This window comes from Anomaloglossus baeobatrachus, chromosome 9 (assembly GCF_048569485.1).
Source record: "Anomaloglossus baeobatrachus isolate aAnoBae1 chromosome 9, aAnoBae1.hap1, whole genome shotgun sequence".
Lineage (NCBI taxonomy): Eukaryota > Metazoa > Chordata > Amphibia > Anura > Aromobatidae > Anomaloglossus > Anomaloglossus baeobatrachus.
This window is the reverse complement of record NC_134361.1, coordinates 108,034,410-108,056,872: the sequence shown is the minus strand read 5'-3', so window position 1 is coordinate 108,056,872 and position 22,463 is coordinate 108,034,410. Positions and strand designations below refer to the sequence as shown.

Here is a 22,463-nt window from a genome sequence, read left to right as displayed (position 1 = left end):
TAGTAATGGGAAATCTACTTCATTTTGGTGATTAGTTCACCATGAACTAGTTCACTGAAAAGATTAGTTCAAAAGATTAGCTCATTTAGTTCATTTAGTTCAGTATTTCTCTCCACCCTATCCTGTGAGGAGCTGATAGGAAATGCATCATGTGACCTGTGAACTAAATGAACTATATGAGCTGCTGAACTAAATGTTCTACTGAGAATGAATCAGGACAGCCTAGTTCAATCTGATGCATCTCACTGAGCCCAGCAGCGCCCCCTGTGTAGAGTGTAGAGTACTGACCCATAATGAATGTGTATGAGGGAGCTGAGAAGCAGTTCAGCAACCACCATTTTGAGAACAGAACATGAGCCAGTGGTAAAGATTTTAGCAAGACTGATCTAGGCTACAGGAGGGTGATCCTCTACAGGAGGCTGATCCTATCACACAGACGGTTGAAGGGCATGAACCACACACACAAACTCTCTCTCCCATACACACATATGAGCTGTGTCTGTCTACTGTGCAATTTCAGTTTTTATTAATATTATTATTACTATTATATTTGTATTTGATGTGTGGTCTAGTGTTTTACTACCTTCTTTTCCAGCATCAGGGACTATAAAGAGCAAGTGTGAGAGCAGGAGCCTCCTGGAGCTGTAGAAGATCACTCTGTCTCCTCACACTGCTATTTAGTTCAGTATTTCTCTCCACCGTCCTATGAGCTGACAAGAAATGCATCATGTGACCTGTGAACTAAATGAACTATATGATATGCTGAACTAAATGTTCTACTGAGAATGACTCAGGACAGTCTAGTTCAATCTGATGCATCTCACTGAGCCCAGCAGCGCCCCATGTGGTAGTGTAGAGTACTGACCCATAATGAATGTGTATGAGGGAGCTGAGGAGCAGTTCAGCATTCACCATTTTGAGAACAGAACAGGAGCCAGTGGTAAAGTTTTTAGCAAGACTGATCTTCTAGACTACAGGAGGCTGATTTTATCACACAGACAGGTGAGGGGCATGAACCACACACAGAAAAACTCTCTCTCATACACACATATGAGCTGTGTCCGTCTACTGTGCAATTTCAGTTTTTATTAATATTATTATTACTATTATATTTGTATTTGATGTGTGCTAGTGTTTTACTACCTTCAAGTGTGAGAGCAGGGAGCCTCCTGGAGCTGTATGAGGATCACTCTCTGTCTCCTCCCACTCGCTGTTTAGTTCATAATGAACTAATCTCTGTCAGGATGGTGAACTAGATGAACTAGTTCACTCTGAAGATTAGTTCATTTTGAACTACTCACTCACGAACTACCCATCACTAGTACGGAAGTTGCTGAAGGGAGCAGACGTACAGCCACACTAGCCAGACCCTGCTTGTGTGGTAGCTGTTGGCGGGGGAGAACGGGTACATGTGAGTCAGCCTGAAAAACACCTGCAGAGAGGTGGCCGAGTACGGGGACTGCTGGTATACAGGCACGCAAGGTGAAATAGGTCCCCAGAGCAGAGATATATTTACTGAAGCTGCTAAACCTGCCGGTGAGGGTACTGGAGGTACCTCACCAAACACACAGAGTCCAAGCCTCGGCAGAATCAAGGGGACCCATAAGGAGACAGTGCCAGAAGCCATCTCACCAAGGTTCGTTCTGCTGGCAAACGGGCCAGAAAGGGAAGGAGAGGCAGTAGCAACTTTCCCTGGATAAATCCCACGATACTGCAAGTCAGGGGTTTTCCAAAATAAAAGAAGTGCAAGGAAGGCGAGTTAATAGCTACCCTCAGAACGGCCTGCAGGAATTCCTGGTTCCACCTGGTACAATGTCAGCATCGCCCGGGTTTCTCACCAACCGACTAAAAGTGAGTAAACAACTTAAAAGACTTTCTGGACTGTATTTGAGTCATTCTGCGACCTGTGGTTCCACACACATATACCCGAGCCCCTGGGGCCAGACTCACTCTCGGGTGGCCACAACAACTTACTGCATCTAACATCAGCCCCAGGCGTCCCCCAAACTGCAGTGGTGGTCACCCCCTGACCGCAAATACAGAGAGTGGCGTCACGACTTCATATAAAGAAAACCTGACTGACCTGTTGCCAAAAGGGGTCCCTACAGAGAAGTCCCCGCAGTGCGCCGCAGGTGACTGCTGCAGCGCTGTGGTGGGCGACTCATATAAACAACAGAAAAAAAGGAAATAAAAGTAATAGTGAAAATAAACATAGGGACATAATGCATCGTTAACAAGTGCAGATTGACTAAAAATAAATCTAGCCTCTCACCTATCCAAAGAAGATCTCCTGCTTTGCACTGAGGAGGAGTAATCCCCCTGAACCATGTATCTGCAAACAGAGATTCTTGTTTGGCTGCTTATGCCAAGTCTTATGGCAAGGCTGGTTCAAGGGAACTTGTCACCAGGTTTTTCCCTTATGGACTGCAGCCACCACAAGTAAGTCCAGAATACTGTATATAAGAGCCCAGGCTGCTCTGTACAACATAAAAAAAACATCTTTATAATATTCCCTTAGGAGGGTGGTCTGGTCTGATGGGCGTTGCTGCTCTTGGTCCAGCACCTCCTCCATCTTGTGCCCAGTCCAGTGATGTCCTACATCATCCATGCAGAGCCCTCCATTGCGTTCCTGTGCATGCGCATTCTGATCTGCCCGGCTAAGGACAGAGCAAAGTGCTGCAATGCACAGGTGACAGGAAAGGTCTTATTACTTGGCCTATGGGTGCTCCTCTCAATTTCCTTCCCTGGAGCTACCAGGTTCTTATTACTTGGCCTATGTGTGCTTCTCTCAATTTCCTTCCCTGGAGCTACCAGGTTCTTATTACTTGGCCTATGTGTGCTCCTCTCAATTTCCTTCCCTGGAGCTACCAGGTTCTTATTACTTGGCCTATGTGTGCTGCTTTGGGCTCAGCCTTATCTGGCTCTGGGCTTATCATCTACTATTTGTATTGTTGCTCTCCACCACACCATATAGCATATCCACCGAGTCCTCTTGGTGGACTTCTGCTTTGGATTAGTACACCTATCATGCACAGGAACTTTTTAAATGCAAGTGTTGTGCTTACTATTATGTGCATAATTTATTGAAAGTGGCTTTAATATCCTGGCCATCTATTTTAGGCTACTTTCACACATCAGTTTTTTGCCGTCAGGCACAATCCGGTTGTATTCCACCTGTCTTGATTTTGGCAACTGGTGGCTGTTCACATTCAGTCATGAAGCCCTGTCCACAGGCTATTTACTTCAAGCAGCATTTGCTTGGGCCTGTCCCACCCACAGCCATGATTCAGTCATAGGTACAGGATTGAAAAACACCAGGTATGTGCTGCTAAGAGCAGTTCTACTTTTTCACATGTGAGGCCGTATGGCACATTTTAAATAAAAATAATTTAGAGTAGGACTGCCCCAAAGAGATTTGCCGTGACGTGGCGGGGTAGCTCAAGAAATTGCAATTTTTGGTCAAAAATCTCAAATTTTAATAAGTAGTGTTTGGAATTTTTAGTGCTGTAGTGCACATTTAGTGCTGGCTTTCTTATTTTTTCTTCACAATCCGGTTTGTGCCTGATTCAACGGATCCGTCGCAGATTGTGGTAAAACTGATGCAACGGATCTGGTAAAAAACGGATTCGTTGTAGCGGTTTGTACCGAGAATCCAGCTGTGGCCGCGGGTAACCTGAGTGACGTCACCGCTGACAGTGCGACTAACTTCAGTTGCGCCGTGGAGCTCACAGCAAGCGGCGGTGTTCTACAGCTGCTCCTGTCAGCTTCTTATATAGCAGAGCTGAAAGCGTTGTGGGACCTCGTGTGGATTACACCGGACCTGGAAGGGTGTTTGGGGATTAATACAGTGGTGAAAGAGGGTGTTTTTTTTGTCTTTTATTTCAAATAAAGGATTTTTCGGTGTTTGGTTTCTCATAGACACCTGCCATCACTAAGCTAGGATTTAGTGACAGCTATGGGCTGCCATTAACTCCTTATTACCCCGATTGCCACCGCACCAGGGCAATTCGGGATGAGTCGGGTAGAGTCCCGGGACTGTCGCATCTAATAGATATGTGTTACGTCACCGCCGGAGTCTGCTCCAGCGACTTCTGCTCCGATCGCCAGGCGACGCCGTGTTCCTGCCGTGGATGGTGCTGGTGATGGGAGAGGAGTCGATGCCAGCAGCACCGGTGGGCGCAGGCTCCGATCATCCACTGGGCTGGGTTATCTTGGGATCTGCAGTACCACTGGCTGACTGTGGGTGGCATGTGTCTTCTAGCTGAAATTGCCAGCGTTCAGCTACAGCCAATGGAAAGACGCCACACCCTTCTTATTCCCCCTCCTGTCACATGACCACTGCCAGAGATAGTTCTGATTTTCCTGGCTCCTGTTACGTCCTATTCTGTTTGGTTATTCCTGTGTGCTGACTTCTGCGTGTTTTCTGACTACCCACCTGCCTACTGTTTCTGTACCTCGCTGCCCGATCCGGATTTGACCTCTGCTACGTTTGCTGACTACGTCATTGCCTGACGATTCTATCCCTGTTCCGCAATTCCTGGTTTGACCCTGCCTGACTACTACTCTCATCAGACTGCAGCCTTCCACAGGTAGTGATCACCAGAGCCCTGTGTAATTCAAAATCCCTGTATAGGGGTTAAAGGGTTTCAGGGTTCTGGGGGTCCTGCTTGGTGAGTGGCTTCCCTCTAGCCTCCCCTTTACAGCCCATCTGAGTCTGTGGATCCAGGCAGGCGTTACAATATGGCATTTCCGGGCGGCTGCTAGATGATATTTTTAGGCTGGGGGGCTCCCTATAATGTGGGGCTCCCAATCCTGAGAATATCAGCCCTCAGCCGTGTGGGTTTACCATGGCTGGTATCAAAATTGGGGGGGACCGCACACTGTTTTTTAAAAATTATTTATTTATTTTACTACAAGATATAGACCTGCCCACCAGCAGAGCTGTGATTAGCTGCAGTGAAATGGCTGTCACTCAGCATGGGGGCTCGTCTGTCTGCAACCTATCATAGGCGCCAGTGGGCGGGGGAAGCAGTGAATACGAGATGCAATAATGAGCGGCCGGTATTTTCAAAAGCAGGAGAAGCCGCAGAAGCAGTGAGACAGCTGTGCAGCGCCACAGCTGTGCAGCGCCGCGTCTGTGATCGGTGAGTATGAGAGAGGGTAGAGAGGGAAAGACCGACTGACAGAGAGAGATAGAGACCGAGAGAGAGAGACCAACCAACAGACTGACCGACCGACAGAGAGAGACCGAGAGAGAGACCGACAGACAGAGAGAGATATTTTCTAACCAGAAAGGAATTTACACATCTGAGCATTCTCAGTATTCGTCGGTGGGATGCATTTTTTGCCGCATCAGGACGGATCCGGCGTCCATAAGCTCTCATTTTACAACACGCCACATGGCGTGGTGCGTTTTTTTGCTGATGACAATAAACGTTCCCTTGTGCGTCTTTTCCGGCAGCCGGACACAGAAATTTCGCTGGATCAAGCGCACGCTGGACGAAACGCGATGCCATGTAGCACAATCCGCGCCAGAACAAGTCTATGATGAAAAAAACGGATCTGGCGGCAACAGACGCCGGATCCGTTTTTTCCGCAAAATCGCCGGATTGCGCCTGACGGCAAAAAACGGATGTGTGAAAGAAGCCTTATTCTGGTACTCTTGTAGCATAAGTATGATACAATCGACCTGTGGTGAGGTCATAACCATGTGACTAGAAGGGGCGGGGCCTCAGCCAACCAAGCTGGATACCAGGTTACATGGGTATGATCTCACACAGGTCCTTCTAGGTCGATCGTATAATACTTATGCTAATTCTAAAAGGGGGATGGGATAAGTATGAATACCCCCCAGATAGTATCTGATCCTCAGCTGCTGTCACTCAAGAAGCTGCTAATTTTATAAAGTTTACTTTCTTGGATTTCAAAACTAAACATCCAAGCTGACCACTACAGGTATGTATAGAATCAGCCTGATAGCGCCAGTATAGCACTGTATTTAGGTTATATACGAAAATCCTAGTAATAGGTGCACTTTAAAAGGAAATACAAAGTTACCATTAAAATAAATTCCTCTGGTTTTAATTAATACTTCTTTATTAAAGACTAGAAGGTGGCCCGATTCTACGCATCGGGTATTCTAGAATTTACGTATTGTGTAGTTAATGTATGATTTTTGTTATATATATATATATATATATATATATATATATATAGATGTTGTTGTGTGTAGTTACCAAGTTTTTGTGTAGGGCGCTGTACATGTTCTGGGTGTTGTCTGGGTGTGGCGGGGGGTGAGAGCGGTGTTGTTTGTGTGTTGCGTTGTGTGTGTTGCGTTGTTTGTGGAGCGCTGTGTGTCTGTAGCGTTGTGTGTGTGTGTTGCGCGGTTTGTGTGGGTGTGGGCTGTGTGTGTGTGTTTTGGTGTGAGGTATGTTTTGTGCAATGTGTGTGTTGTGTGGCATGTGTGTATATTTGTGTGTGCCGCGGTGTTTGTGTATTGGGTGTTGTGTGTGTGCGGCGTTGTCTGTGTGTGTGGGTGTCTGTGTAGGGCGGTGTTTGTGGTTCCCAGTGTGTGTGTGGTGTGTTGTGCAGTGCGTGTGTGGCGGTGTGTGTGTTTTGGGGGGAGGTGTGCACCCCCCATCGTGCTCCATCCCCCATGCTGAGCACTCCCCATCGTGCTCCATCCCCCATGCTGCGCACCCCACATCGTGCTCCATCCCCCATGCTGCGCACCCCCCATCGTGCTCCATCCCCCATGCTGCGCACCCCCCATCGTGCTCCATCCCCCATGCTGCGCACCCCCCATCGTGCTCCATCCCCCATGCTGCGCACCCCCCATCGTGCTCCATCCCCCATGCTGCGCACCCCCCATCGTGCTCCATCCCCCATGCTGCGCACTCCCCATCGTGCTCCATCCCTCATGCTGCGCATTCCCCATCGTGCTCCATCACTCATGCTGCGCACTCCCAAACGTGCTCCATCCCCATGCTGCGCACTCCCCATTGTGCTCCATCCCCCATGCTGCGCACTCCCCATCGTGCTCCATCCCCCATGCTGCGCATTCCCCATCGTGCTCCAGCCCCCATGCTGCGCACTCCCAAACGTGCTCCATCCCCCATGCTGCGCACTCCCAAACGTGCTCCATCCCCCATGCTGCGCACTCCCCATCGTGCTCCATCCCCCATGCTGCGCACTCCCCATCGTGCTCCATCCCCCATGCTGCGCATTCCCCATCGTGCTCCATCCCCTATGCTGCGCACTCCCCATCGTGCTCCATCCCCCATGCTGCACACCCCCCATCGTGCTCCATCCCCCATGCTGCGCACTCCTCATCGTGCTCCATCCCCCATGCTGTGCAACCCCCATCGTGCTCCATCCCCCATCGTGCTCCACAGTCACACATCAGACAGTATACACGCACACATCTGATCGCATACACTCACAACCCACTTCTGCCTGTGCCCTCCGGTGGGAGGTCCCAGCAGCTGTGCTGCATGCCATGCTCCTCTGCTTTCTACCGACACGCACACACCCGATCGCATACACGCACACACCCGATCGCATACACGTACACACCCGATCGCATACACGCACACACCCGATCGCATACACGCACACAACCGATCGCATACACGCACACACACACTGACGATATCGCACATACGCGCTCACACACTCACAATATCCGGAGATACCACATGCTTCTGGCCATGTGATCCTCCGGCAGGTCCTGGAAGATCACTGCACGCACAGGATCTCCGCCGAGAAGCAAGCGATATCACGGGATGTTGTGAGTGTGTGGATGCGATCTGATGTGTGTGTGAGAGTGAGTGTGATCTGATGTGTGAAATACAAAGTTACCATTAAAATAAATTCCTCTGGTTTTAATTAATACTTCTTTATTAAAGACTAGAATGTGGCCCGATTCTACGCATCGGGTATTCTAGAATTTACGTATTGTGTAGTTAATGTATGATTTTTGTTATATATATATATATATACATATATATATATATAGATGTTGTTGTGTGTAGTTACCAAGTTTTTGTGTAGGGCGCTGTACATGTTCTGGGTGTTGTCTGGGTGTGGCGGGGGGTGAGAGCGGTGTTGTTTGTGTGTTGCGTTGTGTGTGTTGCGTTGTTTGTGGAGCTCTGTGTGTCTGTAGCGTTGTGTGTGTGTGTTGCGCAGTTTGTGTGGGTGTGGGGTGTGTGTGTTTGTTTTGGTGTGAGGTATGTTTTGTGCAATGTGTGTGTTGTGTGGCATGTGTGTATATTTGTGTGTGCCGCGGTGTTTGTGTATTGGGTGTTGTGTGTGTGCGGCGTTGTCTGTGTGTGTGGGTGTCTGTGTAGGGCGGTGTTTGTGGTTCCCAGTGTGTGTGTGGTGTGTTGTGCAGTGCGTGTGTGGCGGTGTGTGTGTTTTGGGGGAGGTGTGCACCCCCCATCGTGCTCCATCCCCCATGCTGAGCACCCCCCATCATGCTCCATCCCCCATGCTGCGCACCCCCCATCGTGCTCCATCCCCCATGCTGCGCACCCCCCATCGTGCTCCATCCCCCATGCTGCGCACCCCCCATCGTGCTCCATCCCCCATGCTGCACACTCCCCATCGTGCTCCATCCCTCATGCTGCGCATTCCCCATCGTGCTCCATCACTCATGCTGCGCACTCCCAAACGTGCTCCATCCCCATGCTGCGCACTCCCCATTGTGCTCCATCCCCCATGCTGCGCACCCCCCATCGTGCTCCATCCCCCATGCTGCGCATTCCCCATCGTGCTCCAGCCCCCATGCTGCGCACTTCCAAACGTGCTCCATCCCCCATGCTGCGCACTCCCAAACGTGCTCCATCCCCCATGCTGCGCACTCCCCATCGTGCTCCATCCCCCATGCTGTGCACTCCCCATCGTGCTCCATCTCCCATGCTGCGCATTCCCCATCGTGCTCCATCCCCTATGCTGCGCACTCCCCATCGTGCTCCATCCCCCACGCTGCGCACCCCCTATCGTGCTCCATCCCCCATGCTGCGCACTCCCCATCGTGCTCCATCCCCCATGCTGTGCAACCCCCATCGTGCTCCATCCCCCATGCTGTGCACCCCCCATCGTGCTCCACAGTCACACATCAGACAGTATACACGCACACATCTGATCGCATACACTCACAACCCACTTCTGCCTGTGCCCTCCGGTGGGAGGTCCCAGCAGCTGTGCTGAATCCCGTGCTCCTCTGCTTTCTACCGACACGCACACACCCGATCGCATACACGCACACACCCGATCGCATACACGTACACACCCGATCGCATACACGCACACACCCGATCGCATACACGCACACACCCGATCGCATACACGCACATACACACTGACGATATCGCACATACGCGCTCACACACTCACAATATCCGGAGATACCACATGCTTCTGGCCATGTGATCCTCCGGCAGGTCCTGGAAGATCACTGCACGCACAGGATCGCCGCCGAGAAGCAAGCGATATCACGGGATGTTGTGAGTGTGTGGATGCGATCTGATGTGTGTGTGAGGTGTGTGTGTGAGTGAGTGTGATCTGATGTGTGTGTGTGTTCTTATGTGTGTGCGTGTGTGTGTGTTCCGCGGCTGCAGGACCTTGATGCGCTCACCTGGGAGCCAGTGTACGCTGGTAACCATGCTAGACAATATTACATGGTTACCAGCGTACCCCGCCCCCGCTCGCACGGGAGCCCACACCAGCGTACGCCGTCAACCCCAGCAATGCGAGAGTATGTGTCAGCTGGGTTGGCGGCGTACGCTGATGTGGGCTCCCGGGGGAAAAGCACTCACCTGGGAGTCGGGTCTCCGTGTCGTTTCGGGGAATGCGTGCAGGGGGCGGGGCCAGAGCGAGCGTGCAATGCGTGAGGGGGCGGGGCATAGCCGAGTTGCTAATGTGTGCAGGGTGCCGGGGCGAGAGGCCAATCCGTGGGGGTGCGGAGCCTGGGCGAGCAGCCAATCCGTGGGGGGCGCGGAGCCGAGGCGAACGGCCAATCCGTGCGGGAGGGCGGAGCCGAGGTGAGGCGAGCGGCCAATCCGCTGTTTGTCACCGTAAGGACACAATTTTGGAGCAAGACAGACAGACAGACAGAATAAGGCAATTATATATATAGATTCTCTAAATACCAGTTATTTTTTGGCTGGACTAAAATGTTATCGTCATAAAGCAGAATATTTTATTTCCAGCCAAGTTGTGCAATATTACAAGAATAAACCTCATAAACAGCATTGGGATGAAACATAATAGAATGTACAATAAGCAAAAACATATTACTAACAGACATAAGTAAAGGAACTCAGCCGAGCACCAAGGAAAGAAACCTTTGATCTGATTGGACACTTTCACTATTTTCTCGGATGGTCTACCATCACATGTAAGGAACAAACACTTGTTTACTAAGGGACAAATTGTAGTTTTAAATGACAACTTGCACTTTTCTATATAATACTAGAAGATGGCCCGATTCTAACGCTTTGGGTATTCTAGAATTTATTGTGTAGTTAATGTATGATTCTTGTTATATATATAGATGTTGTGTGTAGTTGCCAAGTGTTTGTGTAGGGCGCTGTAAATGTTCTGGGTGTTGTCTGGGTGTGGGGGTGTGTGAGAGCGGTGTTTGTGTGTTGCGTTGTGTGTGTTGCGTTGTTTGTGGAGCGCTGTGTGTGTGTGTGTGTGGTGCTGTGTGTGTTGCGTGGTTTGTGTGGGTGTGTGTGTTTTGGGGAGGTATGTTTTGTACAGTGTGTGTGCGTATATTTGTGTGTGCCGCGGTGTTTGTGTGTTGGGTGTTGTGTGTGTGCGGCGTTGTCTGTGTGTGTGTCTGTGTAGGGCAGTGTTTGTGGTTCCCAGTATGTGTGTGGTTTGTTGTGCGGTGCGTGTGTGGCGGTGTTGATGTGTGTTTTGGGTGGAGGTGTGCACCCCCATCGTGCTCCATTCCCCATGCTGCGCACCCCCCATCATGCTCCATCCCCCATGCTGCACACCCCTATCGTGCTTCTTCCCCCCATGCTGCGCACCCCCACCATGCTTCATCCCCCCATGATGCAAACCCCCCATCGTGCTCTATCCCTCATGCTGCACACCCCTCAGAGAGGAGTATAATAGGAGGACCATAATAGGAGGAGTATAATAGGAGGAGTAGTCCTGGGGGGAGAGGAGTATAATAGGAGTAGTCCTGGAGGTGAGGAGTATAATAGGAGGAGTAGTCCTGGAGGTGAGGAGTGTAAAAGGAGTAGTCCTGGGGAAAGAGGAGTATAATAGGAGGAGTAGTCCTGGGGGGAGAGGAGTATAATAGGAGGAGTAGTCCTGGGGGGAGAGGAGTATAATAGGAGGAGTAGTCCTGGGAAGAGAGGAGTATAATAGGAGGAGTAGTCCTGGGGAGAGAGGAGTATAATAGGAAGAGCAGTCCTGGGGGGAAAGGAGTATAATAGGAGTAGTCGTCCTGGGGAGAGGAGTCTAATAGGACGAGTAGTCCTGGGAAGAGAGGAGTATAATAGGAGGAGTAGTCCTGGGAAGAAAGGAGTATAATAGGAGGAGTAGTCCTGGGGAGAGAGGAGTATAATGGGAGGAGTAGTCCTGGGGGGAGAGGAGGATATACATGTTGGCTCTCTCCGTTTGCATGGCTCTCCAGGCTTGGACATTCAGTATACATATTTATGCTGTGATATATAAAATACGTCTGTTCCTGCCTGGGGACCTGTGCATCGGCTGAGTTAACCCATTATTGCAACTGTGGTGGGTTCCAAAGGGGAATTATATTAATGTCTCTTGATTGCAAGCAGATATCATAATACTGCCTATTGTACCCCCCTTTTGGATTACCACCTTGTTGCATTTTTACAATATTAAATTTTCTATGGATGTGGTGGCACATTAGATTCCAAATACCTGGTTGGTTCTGTGCGGCAAGTATTTGCTCCTACATAAACCACTTTTTTTTCCTACAAAACTGTCAGACCTATTCTAAATGATGCATTTTTTGTCATATAAAATGTTATGCGGTTTTAATTAATAAAATTTATTTTTCAAAATATAATCCTTGCCTTATCTACTTTTTTCCTTCGTTTGTATATGCTCTTGGAGTTGGCTTTCACCCTGAGGGATACTACTAAGTGGTTCCCTCAGGTGTTATACATTATGGCCATTTTTTTGCAATTAATTTGTCTTTCTGTGTTTTTCACAGTCCTTCAGTTGGCCACTATGAATTTTTGTTCACGCGACCAGGCGTGGCGTACCCAATTGGATAAGGTCTTTCAAGAATGTGGTTACACCTACTCAAATTCGACTAGTGACCCGACAAATACGGAAAACCAATCGTTAGAGTCTACTATGCAAAGGTACAGGGATTTGCACAGGAGGAGAATTCGTTTGTGGTGAAATCGTGCGTTCCTGACTAAGTATGTGGAGAATGCTTGGGTGCCACGGGGACTCCGCGTCCAAGTATTTCCCTCCTTTCCCATTGTTGAGGATACTTTTAAAAAGGAGTGGGAGGATAATCTACAATCTTGTTCCCTTAAATGCATGGAACTCCTTTCCAAACATAACAGTTCTGCACTTGACCTCATCGAATCTGAATTGGAGGGTCTCGAAAGGACCATTCAGAGCCTGTGTACAGTGGATGTTTTTAATAAATTTAATTCAGAAGTCTATGATGATGCCCAAAAGTTGAAGAAGGAAGTCAATTTCAGCGTGATGCTAATGATTACTCCTCAGGGCCTGTCTATAGGTGGAGTCATCGTTTCTCCAGAGGCAGGAAACCCTTTAGACAGGGACCCCCCTCTCGTTCCCGTTCCACTTCACTCTTTTCAGAGTCATCCCTGGAAGAAGCACCATCGGACTCATCCGACAGGACACGCAACTTTGAGAATTCCACCGGAGTCACAACTCGAAGTCGTCAGAAGGCACCTGATCTTACTTCAAAGCAACCGGGGGGAACCAATAATAGAGGCAAAATACAGGTAATTAATTTATCTTCGTGTGTCCTGTCTATTGATGAACTTGACGTGCTCTCTAGGGGTCTTAACTTTTGTCCAACAAACTCCTTTAACCTCTTTACAGAATTGAAGGACATGAATCTTTTCGCCCGAAAATTGCTTTTAAAAAAACTACATTCTCGGAGGCAACAACTGAGTGACCTGTACGAGACCGAGAGGGGTGCTCTTCAAGATTTACAAGACCTGCTTGAGGAACAAAATTCTACTCCAGGTATGTCACCTGATTTTCTATGGCCTAGATCCACACGTTTTCCCCCTTTGTCCCTCTGCCCGGCCATTGACATCTTTCTCAGATTGGTGACCAACGACCTTAAAAAAGTACCAACAAGATGTAAATTTGATAATTTAACTCATCGTCAGAGGTCGGCGGTCACCTTACTACAAAGTTATGATGATGTCGTGATCAAGGCGGTGTTACGTCACCGCCCGAGTCTGTTCCAGTGACTTCTGCTCCGATCGTCAGGCGACGCCGTGGATGGTGCTGGTGATGGGAGTGGAGTCGATGCCAGCGGCACCGGTGGGCACAGGCTCCGATCATCCACTGGGCTGGGTTATCTTGGGATCTGCAGTACCGTTGGTTGACTGTGTGTGGCATGTGTCTTCCAGCTGAAGTTGCCAGCGTTCAGCTACAGCCAATGTGAAGACATCACACCCTTCTTATTCCCCCTCCTGTCACATGACCACTGCCAGAGATAGTTCTGATTTCATGGCTCCTGATCCGCCCTATTCTGTTTTGTCATTCCTGTGTGCTGACTTCTGCGTGTTTTCTGACTATCCTTTTGCCTGTTGTTTTTGTACCTCGCTGCCCGATCCGGATTTGACCTCTGCTCCGTTTTCTGATTATGTCCTTGTCTGCCGATTCTGTCCCTGTTCTGCTATTCCTGGTTTGACCCTGCCTGATGACTACTCTCATCAGACTGCAGCCTTCCACAGGTAGTGATCTCTAGGGCCCTGTGTAATTCCAAATCCCTGTATAGGGGTTAAAGGGTTTCAGGGTTCTGGGGGTCCTGCTTGGTGAGTGGCTTCCCTCTAGTCTGTCCATTACATCCCCCCTGAGTCTGTTGATCCAGGCAAGCGTTACAGGCGGTGGACAAAGTGGGGGAACATAGTGGTCTGGCCGGTAGACAAGTATGAGAAAGAGGAACTAAGGCAACTTAGGGATAAGACAACATATTCACGCCTCACTCATAATCCCATGACTTCCTTCTCCCTTGAGTTGAAAAAAATCCTTACTCGGGCTCACCAGCAAGGTATCATTGACGAGAAGATGCTCCTGGGGTTGCTCACTAGCTGTCCACGTGTCCCTATGCTTTATTTGTTACCCAAGATCCATATAGATGCCCTCAACCCCCCAGGACGTCCGATTGTGTCCGGCATAGGAGGGTTATGTGAACCCATTTGCAGATTTATTGATTTTTATTTAAAACCTTTAGTTGAAGACTTACCCTCCTATGTCAAGGACACCACGGACATCCTGAGGCGCCTTGATGGCATCTTTATGGATTCGGATATGCTCATAGTTTGTGCCGACGTGGAGTCACTCTATACCTGCATCGGACATACTGACGGTCTGGAGGCAGCCCGCTTCTACCTCACAACCTCCGGTCTCGATGGCGCCATGGTCACACTGGTGATGGAGTTGCTCGACTTTGCCCTGACACATAATTTTTTTGTTTTTAAGGATTTATTTTATTTACAGCAGCGTGGCACTGCAATGGGTGCTTCCTGCGTGCCCGCCTACGCCAACCTTTTCCTGGGTTACAGGGAGAGGTTGGTGTTTGGGGATGGTGGTGCTGTGGGGAGTTCCCATGTGCAGTGCTGGCTCCGCTTTATTGATGATGTTTTTGTTATTTGGCAGGGCACAGTCGGGCAGCTCGATCAATTCATGTATGACCTCAATTCTAATTCTTTTAACATCAAATTGACCTAAAGATCCAGTAAGACCAACTTGGACTTCCTTGATATCAATATTTATGTGGATGCGTTGGGGGGTATTTCTTTTTATTTTCTTTACAAATACTTTTACGTTTAGTACAATAATCAGATTGTGCAAACTTTATCAGAAGGAATGCTCAGGCCTCTACCATCGGGGTAGTCTCTAGATCACCAGATCACACGGGCAGAGAAATGCAACTCATGGTACAACGGCTGCAGGAATGACCAGAGACAGAGCAAGGGTTAAGGCTGGCAGAGTTGTGCTGAGAGCAGAGGACAGGACAGACGTCAGACAAGAGAGGAAGGATAGGAATACAAGCCAGAACAAAAATTGTAAGGAGCAGAAATAAACTCACTGTAGCAGACCAGGAGCCTCAATGGACTTTGCTGATAAAGCCAAGTTTAATATATCTGCCAGGTGTTTTGTCCGGGCTGGAAACCATCAGCCTCTCTCAACACCACATAAGGAAATGACTGTCTCTGCACAACCCCTTTAAAGGGAATCTGTCACCAGGTTTTTGTCAGCTAATCTGAGGGCAGCATAACGTAGGGGCAGAGATCCTGATTCCAGCGATGTGTCACTTACTGGTCTGCTTAGTGTCGTTTTGATAATATCACTGATTAATCAGCAGGAGATTATCATTAGAGGACTACTTGGTGTGCTGCAGGTAGTCCACCATATTCATGAGCTCTGTATAACTGCTTGATCTGCAGCAGGTTTGTTAGTTCTTTAGTGATAATCTTCTGCTGATAAACTGGTGATTTTAACAAAACTACAGCAAATGACATACTGTATCGCTGAAATAAGCAGCTCTCACTTGCTGTTGATACTTATATGTCCCAATGCAGGGAGAGAGGCCGGCAGTGATTGGGAGCGAGGCTTGTGTGATGTCACAACCTCACCTGAGCGCAAATGCTGGCAACACTGGAATGGCGCTGGCACAGAAGATGACTATAAGCTTTATTTTAAAGGGGTCAAACATGGGGAAAACATGTCCTAGTAGTGGAAAACCCCTTTAATTCATTGCGCAGTTCTACATACTGTTTCCTATAATTCATTAGAAATCACCACTGCTTGTTCTGATCAAGAATATAAAATGTAAAGTACCACTAAACAATGGTGTGACATTCCCCTGAGTCCCAGTAGTAATCTGTCCTGTATAATTGCTTTTAATAAAGGGGTTATCGTGGCTTGGGGCTCAAATTCTGTAATCACTCTATGTGCTTGAAGACTTGTGAATTCTGAGAGCACGCACAGTGGCCGCTGTCAGGATTCTCTGGAGTAAAAGGTCATATAACCAGAAGTATGTACTTTGCACACTTTCAGACACATTCCAACTAGATGTGTCCAGTCTTGCTCAATTAACTTGTAATGAGTGAGACTGTGAATGTCTAGTTGGCACATGACTGCATATATGCAAATTGCCGCCAAAGAATCCCGACAGTGAGCACACAACTGCGCTGTGAGGATATACAAGTCTGTACTCAGAGAGTAAATGCAAACTTTAACCCAAAGCCTGGACAATCCCTTTAAGAAATGCTGCATGTATCAACACTTAGGGGTACTTTACATGCTGTGACATCGCTAGCATCGGCTAGCGATGTCCAGTGCGATAGCACCCGCCTCCGTCGCAAATGCGATATGTGGTGATTGCTGCCGTAGCGAACATTATCGCTACGGCAGCTTCACACGCATATACCTGCATTCGGCGTCACAACGACATCACCGCAACGTCACTAATCGGCCGGCCAATAGAAGCGGAGGGGCGGAGATGAGCGGGACGTAACAGCCCGCCCACCTTCTTCCTTCCGTATTGCCGTCAGGACGCAGGTAAGGAGATGTTTGTTGCTCCTGCGATGTGTGGAGCTGCAGGAACGACAAACAACATCGTATCTGCGGTCGACCCGACATTATGGAAATGAACGACGGTACACAGATCAGCGAGATTGTACGCTTCTGTGCTCGTTCATTGTTCCATCTAGGATTTACACGTTGCGATGTCGCTACCGGCGCCGGATGTGCGTCACTAACGATGTGACCCCGACGATATAGTGGTAACGATGTCGCAACGTGTAAAGTACCCCTTAGAGTAAACATCATAGATGATTCAAGATATACAAGTCTGTAGTCAGAAAGAGTAAATGCAAACTTTAACCCAAAACCTGAACAATCCCTTTAAGAAAAAAACCAAGGAGAAAATTGTAGAAAAAATACCCTGACTATAAATAAATAAATTGCAAGTGCTTAATAAACAGGGTACTTAGTATATACATTTTTGCAAAAAGGTAAGAAGCTGTCTCACCTCGTCATGGTGTACCCATCTGAGACAGTCCCTAACCTACTAAAGTTAAAAACATATTCTGTACCTGACTAGTGTCATGTCAAAACTTCAATATGGATGGTAAAGTGGTTAGCTGGGTCCCAGATTAAATACACAGCAAAAAGTGAGAAGCAGGTGATTGTTCAGCCTCAGTATCAGGAGGGCTGCACCCCCAACTTGCATTAAAGCAAGATAGACAAAAAAAACCCAAAAAACTGAGCTGTGACAAATGTTCAATAAACATGCAACATTACAAGCATGTGAATTGCAGCCTCAAGACTAGAAAAAAACCAAGGAGAAAATTGTAGAAAAAATACCCTGACTATAAATAAATAAATTGCAAGTGCTTAATAAACAGGGTACTTAGTATATACATTTTTGCAAAAAGGTAAGAAGCTGTCTCACCTCGTCACGGTGTACCCATCTGAGACAGTCCCTAACCTACTAAAGTTAAAAACATATTCTGTACCTGACTAGTGTCATGTCAAAACTTCAATATGGATGGTAAAGTGGTTAGCTGGGTCCCAGATTAAATACACAGCAAAAAGTGAGAAGCAGGTGATTGTTCAGCCTCAGTATCAGGAGGGCTGCACCCCCAACTTGCATTAAAGCAAGATAACAGACAAAAAAACCCCAAAAAACTGAGCTGTGACAAATGTTCAATAAACATGCAACATTACAAGCATGTGAATTGCAGCCTCAAGACTAGAAAAAAACCAAGGAGAAAATTGTAGAAAAAATACCCTGACTATAAATAAATAAATTGCAAGTGCTTAATAAACAGGGTACTTAGTATATACATTTTTGCAAAAAGGTAAGAAGCTGTCTCACCTCGTCACGGTGTACCCATCTGAGACAGTCCCTAACCTACTAAAGTTAAAAACATATTCTGTACCTGACTAGTGTCATGTCAAAACTTCAATATGGATGGTAAAGTGGTTAGCTGGGTCCCAGATTAAATACACAGCAAAACGTGAGAAGCAGGTGATTGTTCAGCCTCAGTATCAGGAGGGCTGCACCCCCAACTTGCATTAAAGCAAGATAACAGACAAAAAAACCCCAAAAAACTGAGCTGTGACAAATGTTCAATAAACATGCAACATTACAAGCATGTGAATTGCAGCCTCAAGACTAGAAAAAAACCAAGGAGAAAATTGTAGAAAAAATACCCTGACTATAAATAAATAAATTGCAAGTGCTTAATAAACAGGGTACTTAGTATATACATTTTTGCAAAAAGGTAAGAAGCTGTCTCACCTCGTCACGGTGTACCCATCTGAGACAGTCCCTAACCTACTGCAATTCACATGCTTGTAATGTTGCATGTTTATTGAACATTTGTCACAGCTCAGTTTTTTGGGTTTTTTTTGTCTGTTATCTTGCTTTAATGCAAGTTGGGGGTGCAGCCCTCCTGATACTGAGGCTGAACAATCACCTGCTTCTCACTTTTTGCTGTGTATTTAATCTGGGACCCAGCTAACCACTTTACCATCCATATTGAAGTTTTGACATGACACTAGTCAGGTACAGAATATGTTTTTAACTTTAGTAGGTTAGGGACTGTCTCAGATGGGTACACCGTGACGAGGTGAGACAGCTTCTTACCTTTTTGCAAAAATGTATATACTAAGTACCCTGTTTATTAAGCACTTGCAATTTATTTATTTATAGTCAGGGTATTTTTTCTACAATTTTCTCCTTGGTTTTTTTCTAGTCTTGAGGCTGCAATTCACATGCTTGTAATGTTGCATGTTTATTGAACATTTGTCACAGCTCAGTTTTTTGGGGTTTTTTTGTCTGTTATCTTGCTTTAATGCAAGTTGGGGGTGCAGCCCTCCTGATACTGAGGCTGAACAATCACCTGCTTCTCACTTTTTGCTGTGTATTTAATCTGGGACCCAGCTAACCACTTTACCATCCATATTGAAGTTTTGACATGACACTAGTCAGGTACAGAATATGTTTTTAACTTTAGTAGGTTAGGGACTGTCTCAGATGGGTACACCGTGACGAGGTGAGACAGCTTCTTACCTTTTTGCAAAAATGTATATACTAAGTACCCTGTTTATTAAGCACTTGCAATTTATTTATTTATAGTCAGGGTATTTTTTCTACAATTTTCTCCTTGGTTTTTTTCTAGTCTTGAGGCTGCAATTCACATGCTTGTAATGTTGCATGTTTATTGAACATTTGTCACAGCTCAGTTTTTTGGGTTTTTTTTTTTTTAATCCCTTTAAGAAATGCTGCATGTATGAATATTTAGCGTAAATATCGTAGATGATTAGCATAAAGAGACTAAACGAATAAATCAATGGTCAAGTTTAAAAAAATTATCAAGCATGTCATCCGCAAGTATTGCTTGTAATCTCAGATTTTAAGAAATGTATGAAAGACTAAAAGACTAAATGTAAAGAATATGTTATAATTCATCTGCATATGTGGGGCCCCTGCGGCTTCAGGCGCCACAGGGTACTGCACCCCCATTAGGGTGTAGTACTTATCCCGGGTCCAGGGAAGGTCAGTACCGGTTTCCACTTACACCAACATACAGTCAGTGGGTTGCCCTCCCCAATGGAGACTGGGCCAGGGTCAGATCACAGTACGGGGTCACTACAGTGGTGGGTTTACAGGACGCCACCGCACCAGGGGCTTTCCAGACCCACTGGAACCAGGTACTCAGGGTCTGGGAGTAGCAACCACCAGGGGGAGTCAGGAGCACACAGTGGGAAGAGCGGGTTGACCTAGTGAGAGTAGTGAACTAGCCTGTGGCAGCAGCTGGGCGTAACAGCTCAGAACACGCAACACAACTACAACAAAAAGGGAGAACACCTTCAGACACAGAGCACAGCAGACATGTCGCGAGCAGCTCTGTGGGCCAAGGATTTCAACACGGTCGCTGGGGAGGAGCAGGGCAGCTGCTTCCACAGGACCGGTGCTGTCGGGATACAGAATCCTAGGGCAGATATACTTCATGTTATCTACCAACTCTGCAACGGTCAGGGTGAACGGCTAGAACAGTCACCGGACCTGTCCCACCGAGTCTGCAGCAAATAGCATATAGGATCCATGGTTGAAGACCGGCCTCATAACAGAACCAAGCTATCAGCATACAGAATGGGACACTTTACAGACACCGGGACCCTCAAGTGCATCACACCACGGGGGTCCAATACTTAGCGCATCAAAGGAGTAAAGGGCTCACAGGCTGACACACACACCTGACTTGACCTTTCACGGATCTGGGATCAGCTGGAGCCCATCGTGGCGGAGATCAGTGTTCTGGGGCAGCACCTGAATGACTTGTGAGTAAAAAGACCTGGAACTGCAGCCCCTGTCTCTGCCTCTCCTTTACCGTCGCCTAGCGTTACGGCACCAACGGGGACTACCATCACCCCCGTCATCCTCCTGGGGCCTGCTCCACCTGTGGAGAGTGATACCATCCAGGCTGCACCCGACAAACCCGGTGAAAGACCCTGCAGCGGCAGCCCATCCCTGGCCGCGTACCACAGGTAGCGTCACGTCCTAAAAGACTTTCCTAACCTCCAACTACCACCTCCATCCTCCCTACCAGCCTCCAACCCTCCTTCCTGTACGCCTCGGGGTAACGGAACCGGGCCAGGCCACCGCGTGACATCGCAGAGGATCTGCACCCCAGGCCACAAGTAGCTTAAAACACCTGCCCCGTGGGGCGCTACACGTATGTATGACAGTGAGATAGTGATAGTGTGATTATGTATTTGGAGGGTTAAATCTTCATCAGAATGTTTTTACTGTCATGAGTGCTGCTTTACAGAAAAAGGACTATGTGCCGATAGCCCAGTACGTATATGTGAGGGCCAGGGAGGCCGGGTAGGCCCAGGAGGTGGATCCACTAGACTGAGCACCCCACCGGGGGGCAGGGTACCCGGTAGCTGGAGCACTAACGTGGCAGGAACGAGGAGAACCAGGTCACCAGAGTCACGGAGTCCCATAGGACAGTACAGGAACAGGTACAGGTACCAGGTAGCAAAGACAGGACCAGGTCACTAGGGTCACAGCGTACTTTAAGGCAGTAACACAGGAAACAGGAACAAGAGGACCTGAGCACCTAGCTCACAAGACAAGGCATAGAAACACATGCAATGATCAGGCGCCGCCCACATGGAAAGGCCAGTCCTATATACCCAGCACAGCCTCAGGTCATTTCCTGTTGCAGCAGCGCTGGGCCTATAAGACCAGGTGAGTGGGCGCGGCCCGGTCCTATACAGAGGCATCAGTCAGAGTCAGACTCCTGAGACCTGGAACAGGACTCAGGGGAGCAAGAGCGGGAGCGGCAGGCGTGACCGGTGGGCGCATGGACTGGACCAGTGAACAAGGATCAGTGGTGCGATGGTGAGACTGGATCAGTGAGCAAGGAGTGGTGGTGCAATGGTGAGACCGGCTCAGTAGGTAAGGAGCGCTGCTGGGACACCGGGAGCGTGACAGTACCGCCCCTTGAAGCCCCCCTCTCCGCGGCCGGGACATGAAGGCGCGCCGAAGAGAGGCAGCAACGTACTTCCGGGACAACCAGGACCGGGCCTCAGGACCGCAATCCACCCAATCGACCAGGAAGGACTGCTTACCCTGGACCGTTTTCATGGCCACTATGTCCCGTATCGGGGAACCCATGTCAGCGGCAAGGGAGGCAACAGAAAGGGAAGGACAGTCAGAAGCAGGACTGGAATCATGGACGACCGGATCGGGCGTCTTGGACCTGGTACAGGACAATGTCTCATCCTTGGTAGCCGGTGGACTCAAAGTTCCAACTCCAGAAGGCAGTGGAATCAAAGTCTCATCTCCAGAAGATGGTGGAATCAAGGTCTCAGAGGCTGGGGACGATGGAACGACGCTGGATAGCGTTGTCTCTTCTTCAGGGGTCGGTGGTTCCAACGGTTCAGGTGACAGGGGCTGAGGAACAGGCTGCAAGCAGGTTTCATGGCACAAGGGATTCCAGCGGGTAATCGCGCCAGAGCGCCAACTAATAGCAGGGTCATGGAGTTTAAGCCAGGGCAGGCCCAGCAGCAGCGCAGGAGCCATCCTCGGAATCACATAGAAGGCAATGATCTCCGTATGCGAAGTGCCAACCTGGAGTCTCACAGGCTCAGTGGTATACCGGACAGACTCGTAGAGCGGTTTGCCGTCCACGGAGGCGAACCAGAGGGGCTTCTTCAGC

At 48.4% G+C, this 22,463-nt stretch overlaps 1 long non-coding RNA gene across 1 annotated transcript in view; it reads left to right on the top strand.

The window, feature by feature from the left end:
• Nucleotides 1–12,231: 12,231 nt before the first annotated feature.
• LOC142250525 (uncharacterized) overlaps nucleotides 12,232–22,463 on the top strand; it is a 30,968-nt gene continuing 20,736 nt past the window's right edge. The window contains exons 1-2 of the long non-coding RNA XR_012725208.1: nucleotides 12,232–12,980; nucleotides 13,081–13,227. This is a non-coding gene — a long non-coding RNA (uncharacterized LOC142250525). The remainder of the gene's footprint in view (nucleotides 12,981–13,080; nucleotides 13,228–22,463) is intronic.